The sequence below is a fragment of the Moschus berezovskii genome, chromosome 24, assembly GCF_049115385.1.
Source record: "Moschus berezovskii isolate FMDL1 chromosome 24, NW_MosBer_1.0, whole genome shotgun sequence".
NCBI lineage: Eukaryota > Metazoa > Chordata > Mammalia > Artiodactyla > Moschidae > Moschus > Moschus berezovskii.
The window spans coordinates 29,297,492-29,310,396 of NC_142483.1; the positions used below are offsets into that span (position 1 = coordinate 29,297,492).

A 12,905-nucleotide genomic window follows, 5' to 3' on the forward strand; every position below is an offset into this window, starting at 1 on the left:
TTAAATAACATCACCAACTCAACAGACATGATTTTGAGCAAACTCTGGGAGTTAGTGAAGGACTGGGAAGCCTGGTGTGCTGCAGTCTGTGGGTTGCAAAGAGTTGGACACTGATTTAATGACTGAACAACAACAAAAATAACAAATGTGCTTTTGTGTGTGGGTGAGATTTGTGACCCTGGCATTTGTGGAATGGTGGCATGAGACAGCCAAGTTTAGTGATCTGTCTCATCAGGTTCTTAGACAAGAGCCTCTGGGTGCATTGTCCAGAATTTTTTTTTTAACAAGATCAATATTCTTCAAATTTTCTTCTGCAGATTTGGGCCAGGACCCTCCTAGGACTGGCATAGTGAAAAAACTGTGAGGAGCAAGGGGACAGAGGGTTAGGGGCCTGGCAAGGTTTTTCCACTAATTTTTCTCATTACATGCCTTCCTTTGGTCCCTGTCTCTTTCACTAGAATGTGACATTACTATGGTGGTGGTAGTGGTTTAGTCACTAAGTCATGTCCTACCTTTTGCATTCCCATGGACTGTAGCCCGTCAGGCTCCTCTGTCCATGGGATTTCCCAGGCAAGAGTACTGGTGTGGGTTGCCATTTCCTGCTCTAGGGGATCTTCCCAACGCATGGCTTGGACCCACGTCTTGAACCTGTGTCTCCTACTTTGCAGAAGGATTCTTGACCACTGAGCCACCAGAGAAGCCCGAAAGGCCTATAGCTAAGGGCTATCTTTTCTCTGACATCTATGTTCTCACCTAATTTTCTGAATATCACCAGATGGGCCATAATCATAATGATGAACATTTATAAAGAACATATTCTGGAGACAGTGTATCATTCACTGATTACTTCCTTCAGTTCTCATTGACTGTTATTATATCCATTGTGCAGATAAGGAAATCGAAGCAACAAAAACTAGATAGAAGCTAGAGAAATGCTCTGGACTAGCCATAAGACTCAAGAGGATTGTGCTGCCTTAATTGCCACTGACCTGTAGACGGAGAAGGCAATGGCAAGCCACTCCAGTACTCTTGCCTAGAAAATCCCATGGATGGAGGAGCCTGGTAGGCTGCAGTCCATGGGGTCGCTAAGGGTCGGACACGACTGAGCAACTTCACTTTCTCTTCTCACTTTCACACATTGGAGAAGGAAATGGCAACCCACTCCAGTGTTCTTGCCTGGAGAATCCCAGGGACGGGGGAGCCTGGTGGGCTTCCGTCTATGGGATCACACAGAGTCAGACACAACTGAAGTGACTTAGCAGCAGCAGCAGCAGGATTGTAGATCTTTGTGCCTGAAGACAGGACTTGGCTTAGTTGCTTGGAATCAAGATAACCTTCTCTGCATCAGACTTGCACTATGATCACTTTCTGAATGAAAGAAGCTATCTTTTGGTTTCTTGGTTAGGTAGTACTCTGTGGGCTCCTCTCAAGTGTGACATTCAGAAATGTCCTGCCCACTTTGTGTGGGGTGAACATTTTCGATATCAGGCCCAGAGAATAGTCTTGGACAGCCATGAAAGAAAGGATTTGGGTCCATGAGATGCCATTTAGCCCACGTGGTGGGGTGGAGAGGGCACAGATCTCATTGGTTCTTTAGAGATGCAAACCGAGACTCAGAAGTACTTCTCCAGAGAATGTTTGAAATGATGCCTGGAGCAAAACCAGATTACCCTATTCATGAAAAATATCTGTTTTCTAAAACCAAAGCTATTTGATTTTTAAATGAATGATTGAAGTCCTCAGTCAAAGCCCTTAGGTGCCTTTGGGGGATGTTTTGCAGCCCCGAACCTTCTCTAGTAAGTTTTTTTACATTTTATGTTGTGATATATGGGGAAACCACAAACCTGACTCCAGGGGCTAACTTTTCCTGAGGCACTGCTTTTTACTTTGAGAATCATGTAACCATCAGCCCGTAGTTGGTGCACATTGTATAAGATTCAGAATGTACATGAATGAAACCTAAGAGTTACTGGTCCTTGATTTCCTCCTTACTTTACTTTTTCCAATCCCTTTTGCTTTTCATCTCCTAAGTAGGTCTCAGTTGTGCCAGTTCCCTGCCATCCCTACCAGCAGCTCCTTGATGAGGTCACCACCATTATCTCTCACCTGAACCAATCTACTTTGCCAACAAAGGTCTGTTTAGTCAAAGCTACGGTTTTTTCAATAGTCACATATGCACGTAAGAGTTGGACTATAAAGAAAGCTGAGAGCCGAAGAATTGGTGCTTTTGAACTGTGGTGTTGGAGAAGACTCTTGAGAGTCCCTTGGACTGTCAGGAGATCCAACCAGTCCCTCCTAAAGGAAATCAGTCCTGAATATTCATTGGAAGGACTGGATGCTGAAGTGGAAACTCCAATACTTTGGCCACCTGATGTGAAGAACTGACTCATTTGAAAAGACCTGATGCTGGGAAAGATCGAAGGCAGGAGGAGAAGAGGACAACAGAGGATGAGAGTGTTGGATGGCATCACCGACTCAATGGACATGAGTTTGAGCAAGCTATAGGAGTTGGTGATGGACAGGGAACCTGGCGTGTTGCAGTCCACGGAGTTGCAAAGAGGTAGACATGACTGAGCAACTGAACTGAACCAATCTAATAGCCTCAGGCATCTTTTCTGGACTCCTTTCAGCCTGTTCTCTCTGTGTGTATGTGTGTGTGTGTTTGTGCTCAGTTGTGTCTGACTCTTTGTGACCCCATGGACTATAGCCCACCATGCTCCTCTGTCCATGGAATTTTCCCAGGCAAGAATCTGGAGTGGGTTGCCATTTTCTCCTCCAGGGGATCTTCCTGATCCAGGGATCAAACCCACATCTCCTGCATCGGCAGATGGATTCTTTACCACTGAGCCACTTGGGAAGCCCGTTCTAGAGTCTGCTGCTGCTGCTAAGTCGCTTCAGTCGTGTCCGACTCTGTGTGACCCCGTAGATGACAGCCCACCAGTGGCAAACACTGGGTGTGAAGGCCAAAGTCACTTATACTAAAGTGTTTGGAATTACTGTGGCAAATTGGAACTCTAAATACAATTTGTGTCATTAACCTCTCAGGGATTATATTTTTGACTTTCTCTTGTGTGACATATATCTGGTCACATATTCATTGTGAACCAGTGCTTAAAATGCATAATCCTCAAAGGTTACTAGCAATTATTTAAAAGACCCCATATTCATCTCAAAACCCAGAACTGGGAGATAAGGTTTAAGGAATGGCTGAATAGGACACTGGCATAAACAAACCATTTCATAGTTCTTAAAATAAAGTACTTATGGAGCACAGTTTTATCTACAAAGCTTGAGAAATGAATTTATTAATCTTCACAACATCCCCCGTATTATTATTACCACATAATAAATATGGAGCAAGGGGTTGAAAGGTTAAATTATGTCCCCATCCCTGCCCCCATAGGGAACGCAGTATTACTTTTTAATTGAGTTGTCTGTTTTGTTTTCCATCTCTTAAGTTTGTGTCTCTTTTGCCAGATTTAACCATTTGTGGATATTTTTGAGTATAGAATTCTTGAGTTAATTTTGAGACTCAAGTCCAGGTCAAGTTAGTGTCTTGCTGAATCCTCTTTGGAAAGTGCGGGGCTTATGAGTCATTGCTTAAATATATATTATATGTATATTTTTCATGTTCTTTTCCATTGTGGTTTATTATAGGATATTGAATATATTTTCTCGTGCTATACAGTAGGTCTTTGTTGGTTATCCATTCTCTACATAATAGTTTGCATCTGCTAATTCCAAACTCCCAGTCCTTCCCTCTCTCAGCGCCCCCAACTCCCTTGGCAACCACAAGTCTCGTCTGTTTGTCTGGGAGTCTGTTTCTATTTCATGGAAGTTCATTTATATCATGTTTTGATTCCATGTATGTGTACAAAAAATAGTATAAAGAGCTCTCATATCTCTACCACTGTGCTTTAGAAATAAAATATTACCAGAAAAAGCAGACTCTTAGGGTCTTTGCTCCTCCCTTGTAAAACACCTTACTGTGAAGTGTGGCAATGATCATTCCCACATCCATGTCTATCTTTAAATTGTACTGCATACATATGTATCTCTGAATAGTATAAATTATTATGTTGCATGTTTTAAAAGTTTATATGACTGGCATCATAAGGTATATATCTTTCTGCAACTTGTTTTTTCTTTTTTTCCCTCAGTATTTTATTTTAGGAGATTTCACCCTTGATATATGTGGCTCTGGTTCATTTTCACTGCAGTTTAATATTTCACTCTGAGTATGCCACACTGTTTTTTATTTCTGTTGATGTTTAAGTGATTTATATTTTTTGAATATTAATACTGCTACTATAATGGTACTTCAGTTCAGTTCAGTTCAGTTCAGTTGCTCAGTCGTGTCCGACTCTTTGCAACTCCATGAATCACAGCACGCCAGGCCTCCCTGTCCATCACCAACTCCCGGAGTTCACTCAAACTCACGTCCACAGAGTCGGTGATGCCATCCGGCCATCTCATTCTCTGTCATCCCCTTTTCCTCCTGCCTCCAATCCCTCCCAGCATCAGAGTCTTTTCCAGTGAGTCAACTCTTCGCATGAGGTGGCCAAAGTATTGGACCTTCAGCTTTAGCATCAGTCCTTCCAATGAACACCCAGGATTGATCTCCTCTAGAATGGACTGGTTAGATCTCCTTGCAGTCCAAGGGACTCTCAAGAGTCTTCTCCAACACCACAGTTCAAAAACATCAATTCTTTGGCGATCAGCTTTCTTCACAGTCCAACTCTCACATCCATACCTGACCACTGGAAAAACCATAGCCTTGACTAGACAGACCTTGGTTGGCAAAGTAATGTCTCTGCTTTTTAATATGCTATCTAGGTTGGTCATAAGTTTCCTTCCAAGGAGTAAGCGTCTTTTAATTTCATGGCTGCAATCAGCATCCACAGTGATTTTGGAGCCCAAAAAAATAAAGTCTGACACTGTTTCCACTGTTTCCCCATCTATTTCCCATGAAGTGATGGGACCAGATGCCATGATCTTAGTTTTCTGAATGTTGAGTTTGAAGCCAACTTTTTCACTCTCCTCTTTCACTTTCATGAAGAGACTTTTTAATTCCTCTTCACTTTCTGCCGTAAGAGTGGTGTCATCTGCATATTTGAGGTTATTGATATTTCTCCCAGCAGTCTTGATTCCATCTTGTGCTTCTTCCAGCCCAGCGTTCCTTGTGATGTACTTACTTTTCATATAAGTTAAATAAGCAGGGTGACAATATACAACCTTGATGTACTCCTTTTCCTATTTGGAACCAGTCTGTTGTTCCATGTCCAGTTCTAACTGTTGCTTCCTGACCTGCATATTGGTTTCTCAAGAGGCAGGTCGGGTGGTCTGGTATTCCCATCTCTCAGAATTTTCCACAGTTTGTTGCAATCCACACAGTCAAAGGCTTTGGCATGGTCAATGAAGCAGAATATATTTATATATGATGTGAGACATTTCTAAGATATATTACAAAGAGGGGAATTGTAGGATCAAATGGTATCGATATCTTAAACTTTTGTTAACTATGGCTAACTTTTTCTGTAGAATGTTATACCAGTATGCACATTAATAGTGTGAGTTCTGACTGCTCCATATTTCATTATACTTGGTATTGTCAGATTTTATATCTGATGGATTTAAAATGGATTTAATTGGATTTAAAATGGATTTTAAATGGATTTAAAATGGATTTTAAATGGATTTAATTATGTTTTAATTTCCATTTTCTTGATTACTAACAAACAAAACATCTTTGTAAGTGTCTTTTTGTAGTCATTTAGGCTTTGTACTCTGGAAGTAGCGTGTCTGTAGCTTTTGTCCATATTTCACCTGGATTGTCTTTTTAGTGATTGGTAAGTGTTCTTTATATGTTCAGGATACCAACCGTTTGTTAATTATGCATTTTGCCAATATTACTCATATCTTCTTTAAGCTTGTTCTTCAGTGCATTCAGGGTAAAATTTTCTAAAATTCTTAGCATGGAAAATACAAGCATAGGTAATTTTGCCTCCTTTTCTCCTAAGGTTTTATTTTCAAACATTTTGCACCTCTTATTTATGCTTTGGCACATAAGCTTCATCCCTTCAGATTCTTGCTTATGCTGTTTCCTCTGCTTAAAGTTTATGTAACTGCTCCTTGCTTGGCTAACATTTATCAGTCTTGACAGCCCAATTTTCAGAAAGTTTTTGCCTCCCTGCACAATGCCTTGCATCTGTACTTGCACCATGCCCTGTGCAGACTGGGGAAGAATTTTTAGGTTTTCTCCTCCCAGAAATAATTATCATGAAGAAGAAAATAATGTCTGATGACTTTGCCACCTAGTCACCTAGCTCTGGTAAGATCTTCCTGAATGGCCTACCAAAAACACTTGTCTACATATTTCAGGTCCTATATAAATATTCTAATGAATTTAACCTTGGCAGTATTTTCATTGAGTTCCATATCACCATGGTCTTTTGGCCCTGCAACATTGATTCCAATTTTCAAAGACACTTATTCAATTGAGAGGAAAGAGCTCCAAATGCATATTTGGATGTTTAGAAAAAAATTCCACAGCTCATTTCCTCCATTATTTACCAGATTTCTATTCCAAATGGAGCTTATCAAACAACTTTATATTTCCTACCTAATCTGTACTTGGGATACGTGTCAATTTACTCTGTTTTCTTTCTTTTATAAATGACCAGGATCTGCACTGGGACATCTATTATTGTGAAGCTGGGATTTAACCCAACTAAGGTGAACTGTGGTTCTGGAGAAGACTCTTGAGAGTCCCTTGGACTGCAAGGAGATCCCACCAGTCCATTCTAAAGGGATCAATCCTGGGTGTTCATTGGAAGGACTGATGTTAAAGCTAAAACTCCAGTACTTTGGCCACCTCATGCGAAGAGTTGACTCACTGGAAAAGACTCTGATGCTGGGAAGGATTGGGGGTGGGAGGAGACGGAACGACAGAAGATGAGATGGCTGGATGGCATCACCGACTTGATGGACTTGAGTTTGAGTGAACTCCGGGAGTTGGTGATAGACAGGGAGGCCTGGTGTGCTGTGATTCATGGGGTCGCAAAGAGTCGGACACGACTGAGCGACTGAACTGAACTGAAGGGGAGGAAAAAGACCCAACACACCAAACTGTGTATTATTTACATGTTTCAGTATTTAATTTCCTGTCTCCATTACACACATTTTAGTATGCAGATTATTTGCCCAACATGATTTATCAGTTCCTTGTTAAATCATATTCTCCTTGGGGTACATATTGTTCATATTTATAAATTCTTATTAATTTCAAGAATCAAATTGTTTATCCAACAAAATTATTACAGCTTTGATGAAGCTTTTAAAGTGTAACATGTAAATCACTATTTTCTCACTTTCATAAGCAGCTGAATTTTTGATCTGGTGGATTATTATGGTTTAGAAGATGCTTAGTCTTAGGGAAAATGCACAAGATGGTGCAGTCATGTGTAGATGAGGTTATTTAATTAGAATGCTGTTAATGACAAATTGCTATCACTGTAGCTACCCTTCCTCCAAATTGCCTTTCTTAAATAGATAAATGAGCAGTACTTCTCAATGTTGTTCTAAATAAGATGGGACTAATATTTAAAGCTATAAATGCTACAATAACAAATGACAGGATGGAAGAAGTAAATGAATATTAAGTGTTTATAATCACTTGTTTTCTAAATTGCATCTTGATTGTGTTATCTGGGAGACTATTAGGGGGATTGTTTAATGAAAAGAGAACTTAAAGAAGAAGATTTTAGAGTAAAATAAAATAAATATGTCTTAATGTCTTTGTGACAAAAAGGTAACTTTTTATGAGTTATCTTTTTATTTAATAAAGCTTTTTCTTTTTTTTTCCCCAAAATGTAACATTGGTGGGACCTGTTCATGCATCTTCACTAGCAGCTGGGGCATCTCCATCCTTGGTGTTTCTGGCGTAAATTACTTGAACTCTGTGCTTTGAAACCAGTTTAATAAGTCCTTTACTAAGGGATTCCTGAAATTTTGACTGCCCTGGCCAGGGAACCACGGATCTTTAGTCTCTCAGAGATAACAGCTGGAGTTATAAACTTATAGTTGGGAACTTCTTTACAGAGTTTTGTCATATTTGCTTTGTCAAACAGGACTAGGTTATTGAGCTTGTCCCAGACTTTGCCTTTGGACTACTACTTCTTTTTGGCCTTACCCCAAGATTTTTTCACTGGATCTTTGTCTTTCTTTACCAGGTTTCCAGCATGTTTCTTCTTCTTGTCCTTGGGCAGCATAATGAAACTGGGAGAGCAGCTGCAACCCATTAGTTAGGTTTTTATGTGAGACAATAAGCATTGTCTACATAACATGCTCATGCCTTGCTAGCACTTTATATCTGAGTAAATCTTACTTTGCCTTTTCCAAACATTTTGATATCCAGTATTGCATCTTTCTCTTGCCTGGAAACTCCCATGGACGGAGAAGACTGGAGGGCTGCAGTCCATGGGGTCGCTGAGGGTCAGACATGACTGAGCGACTTCACTTTCACTTTTTACTTTCATGCATTGAAGAAGGAAATGGCAACCCACTCCAGTGTTCTTGCCTGGAGAATCCCAGGGATGGGGGAGCCTGGTGGGCTGCTGTCTATGGGGTCACACAGAGTCGGACACGACTGAAGTGACTTAGCAGCAGCAGCAGCATTGCATCTTTTCCTTCCAGTATCTCTAGGATGATAGAATGCCTCATTTGACAGAGGAAAAAACAGACCAGAAGTGGTTATGTGGCTTGAATTAAACTGAAAAATCAATTAATAACAAAACTAAAATTATAATTCTATGGTGACATACCTAATGCCTTCCTGCAAATGTAGGCAAAATGGACAAGATGGAAAAGTTGACTACTGCTTACAAGTTATGAGAGTTTATAATACAAATTATGAAGTTCTGGCAGCATTCCAATGCTAGAGTATTAGAAATAAATGATCAGTTTTCTAATTACAGTCATTGGTTTCTCTCTTTGATATATATTCAGCATTTCCTATATGTTCTGAAATTAGGTCTTTGCCTTCAGAGTTAATATACAGCGGAGACCAGTGAGCATTCAGTTGAGGTGAAATGCTGTTTAGTGATTCTATCTTTGTCTTACTTGAATTAAGGTGATCAGATCTGCAATTTTTGTTACTGCCATCAGCATTTCATCTTTCTCTGCTCCTCTGTCTTCTTAGTAATAATAACGTAAGAACCAACCTTCCCTGATGGCTCAGGGTAAAGAGATGGTAAAGAGTCTGCGTGCAATGTGGAAGATCCAAGAAACAGTAACACCTCTTAAATCAGTGGCCATGTACTGCTATCCAGAGAAATGTAACTGAATCATCATGAAACTACCGCAGATGTTTGCTCATCACGTGATGTAAATACACTTGAATCTGGCATCCAAACACTCTGTTGAAATCGTCAATGTCTAATGTACTGACATGAAAGTTCTATGAAATTGGAGGACTATTTGTATTCATTTCTGTAGGTGCCCCTGGAGTTTTTCTGGGAATCTCAATTTGTATTTTAGTGGAAATGCCCCTGGAGAAGCATCTCCTTTTCAGGTCCCTACTTTTTTTCCAGATCCTTCCTCTCTCCTTGATCAGTGAGCTGGGGGCTCTGTTATACAAGGTGAATTGGGCAAAGGAGGGAGAATCTTTCCTTGTTTCTGTATGAACAGCTCCAAGTTCAAGCTCATTGTCACTGGGCTTGGAGAGAAAGCTTCTGGTTGAAACAACTGCACCTTGTCTCTGGTCTCTAAAAGCTTGATAAGTGGTCATCAGGAGATGACCACCTCTTTCTGGTCATCAGGAGAAAATGGGCATATGGACTGAAAATTAACGGGTCTATTTGGTTGTTCCTTAGACTTTTGTCAAAGGTTTCTCTGCTCCTATGTTTGATTTGCCCCTAAGCTCACTCTTTTCCCTCCCTTAAGTACTGTGTGTATCTCTATTGAGAGACACTATGGTTAAACAGAATCATGTCAGCTGCTTTGAGAGCCAGTTTGGAAAACTTGGGACCAAAAAAGACTTTTCTCTTTCAGGGATCACAAGCTGAAATGCATAGTGAAATAAGAAACATAAATTAGTAAATCAGGCTGAGGATGACAATAGATGGTGATAAGGGCTGTGGCAAACTGACATGGCCTCATCTAAAGGCATGGTTTGGTCTTCACTCAGCTTCAGCAAATTGGTATTTTCTTGACATGCCCATGGTTATCTTGAACCTCTGATTTTATTCATCAGAACCTAGAAATATGATTTTTTATGTGACAGCTCTTGGTTGAACAAATAAAAAATAAATCATCTGGTAGACCATACAAACTATGCCATGTTGCAACTGCTTTTTCCAATAGGTATTTGGAAACCAGGTTGAGGGAGGGAGGGAGATGAGCCAAAACTCACAGAAAACCTGCCCAGTTAACATATTGTTTTCTATACCTACACTTATGAAGTCATTGCAAACTAAATGATTTCCTGCCATATAGACATGGCAGCGGAGAAGGCAATGGCAAGCCACTCCAGTACTATTGCCTAGAAAATCCCATGGATGGAGGAGCCTGGTAGGCTGCAGTCCGTGGGGTCGCTAAGGGTCGGACACGACTGAGCGACTTCACTTTCACTTTCACACATTGGAGAAGGAAATGGCAACCCACTCCAGTGTTCTTGCCTGGAGAATCCCAGGGACGGGGGAGCCTGGTGGGCTTCCGTCTATGGGGTCACACAGAGTCGGACACGACTGAAGTGACTTAGCAGCAGCAGCAGACATGGCAGAGCAAAGCCTCTTACCCCAGTGTATGCAGAATTTTGCACATCTTGGTGTTTTTGTGGGAAAAATGTCCATGACATTCTCAGTGTTATGACATTTTCAAAAAGTCTGTCAATCTAAAAGATTGTGAATCTCTTCTGTCCCATCTTTGACAAGTTTGTCTAGTTTCTACCTGTTCCTCTAGGGACAGGGAACTTACCACTGTGCATTCCTGTTAGAAGCAGTCTGAAGATAGGAAACTTCTTAATAGCAAATTTTTTTCTCAACCTTTTTGTTATTGGCAGCTGAAAAAGTCACCTAATCTTTAACTAAGAAAATGCGCTTGAAAAAATAGTCTTAGAAATTAAGAGGTAGCTATAATTTCCTGTAACTATCACCCATTCTAACAAAAAATGAACATTATTAAATTGTGGTAGTTACTAATGGAATTTCTAATTCTTTTACAATTAAGGTCATTGAATCTTTATGTCTTGACCTTCATTCTGAGACGATTTACATGAAAATAAGGACTCCAAGTTTCCTCATGTTCTGTTGATTCATTTAAGCTTTTTTCTATCATGATTTCTAGAAATGTGAAACTGGAAATGATACTAGCAGCTGTGGTAGAATGGAAAATCTTAAAGTCAGAAGCTATTGAACTGATACTTCTGCTGCTTATTCAGTATATGATGTGAAACTGGAAGTATTGGTTTCCTCTTTTGAATGTGAGAGTCTGATAAAGTCTCTATAAGTAGTGTGAAAAACAAATATGAAGAGGCAGTATATCATAGTATAATAGAGTGTGGCCATGCATAGCCCTTAGCGTGCGGCCTTTGGTGCCCCATTGCCAGGTGAAGATTTGCTGTTGCTTTTGTTCAGTCACCCAGTCACAGATGACTCTTTGCGACCCCATGGACTGTAGCACTGCCAGGAAGGCTTAGTTCAGTTCAGTCACTCAGTCATGTCCGACTCTTTGCCACCCCATGGACTGCAGCACGCCAGGCATCCTCGTCCATCACCAACTCCCAGAACTCACTCAAACTCATGTCCATAGAGCCAGTGATGCCATCCAACCATCTCATCCTCTGTGGTCCCCTTCTCCTCCCACCTTCAATCTTTCCCAGCATCAGGGTCTTTTCCAGTGAGTCAGTTCTTCACATCAGGTGGCCAAAGAATTGGAGTTTCAGCTTCCGCATCAGTCCTTCCAATGAATATTCAGGACTGATTTCCTTTAGGATGGACTGGTTGCATCTCCTTGCTGTCCAAGGTACTCTTAAGGGTTTTTTCCAACACCATAGTTCAAAAGCATCACTTCTTCGGTGCTCAGCTTTCTTTATAGTCCAAATCTCACATCCATACATGACTACTGGAAAAACCATAGCTTTGACAGGGTGGACCTTTGTTGGCAAAGTAATGTTGGTCATAACTTTCCTTCCAAGGAGCAAGCCTCTTTTAATTTCATGGCTGCAGTCACTATCTGCAGTGATCTTGGAGCCCCCCAAAAATAGTCTGTCATTGTTTCCACTGTTTCCCCATCTATTTGCCACGAAGTGATGAGACCAGATGCCATGATCTTAGTTTTCTGAATGTTGAGCTTTAAGCCAACTTTTTTACTCTTCTCTTTCACTTTCAGCAAGAGGTTCTTTAGTTCTTCTTCACATTCTGCCATAAGGGTGGTGCCATCTGTATATCTGAGGTTATTGATATTTCTCCCATCAATCTTGATTCCAGATTGTGCTTCATCCAGCCCAGCGCTTCTCATGATGTACTTTTCATATAAGTTAAATAAGCAGGGTGACAATATATAGTCTTGATGTACTCTTTTCCTGATTTGGAACCTGTCTATTTTACCATGTCCAGTTCTAACTGTTGCTTCTTGATCTGCATACAGATTTCTCAAGAGGCAGGTCAGGTGGTCTGGTATTCCCATCTCTTGAAGAATTTTCCAGTTTGTTGTGATCCACACAGTCAAAGGCTTTGGCAGTCAATAAAGCAGAAGTAGATGTTTTTCTGGAACCCTCGCTTTTTTGATGATCCAACGGATGTTGGCAATTTGATCTCTGATTCTTCTGCCTTTTCTAAATCCAACTTGAACATCTGGAACTTCAGGGTTCATGTACTGTTGACAGGAAGGCTACCTTAGGACTATTA

At 40.6% G+C, this 12,905-nt stretch overlaps 1 long non-coding RNA gene and 1 pseudogene across 1 annotated transcript in view; one reads left to right on the forward strand and one right to left on the reverse strand.

The window, feature by feature from the left end:
• LOC148774024 (uncharacterized) overlaps positions 1 to 12,905 on the forward strand; it is a 243,295-nt gene that overhangs the window by 70,702 nt on the left and 159,688 nt on the right. The window lies entirely within an intron of this gene.
• LOC148774025 (small ribosomal subunit protein eS25 pseudogene) lies at positions 7,892 to 8,270 on the reverse strand (annotated as a pseudogene).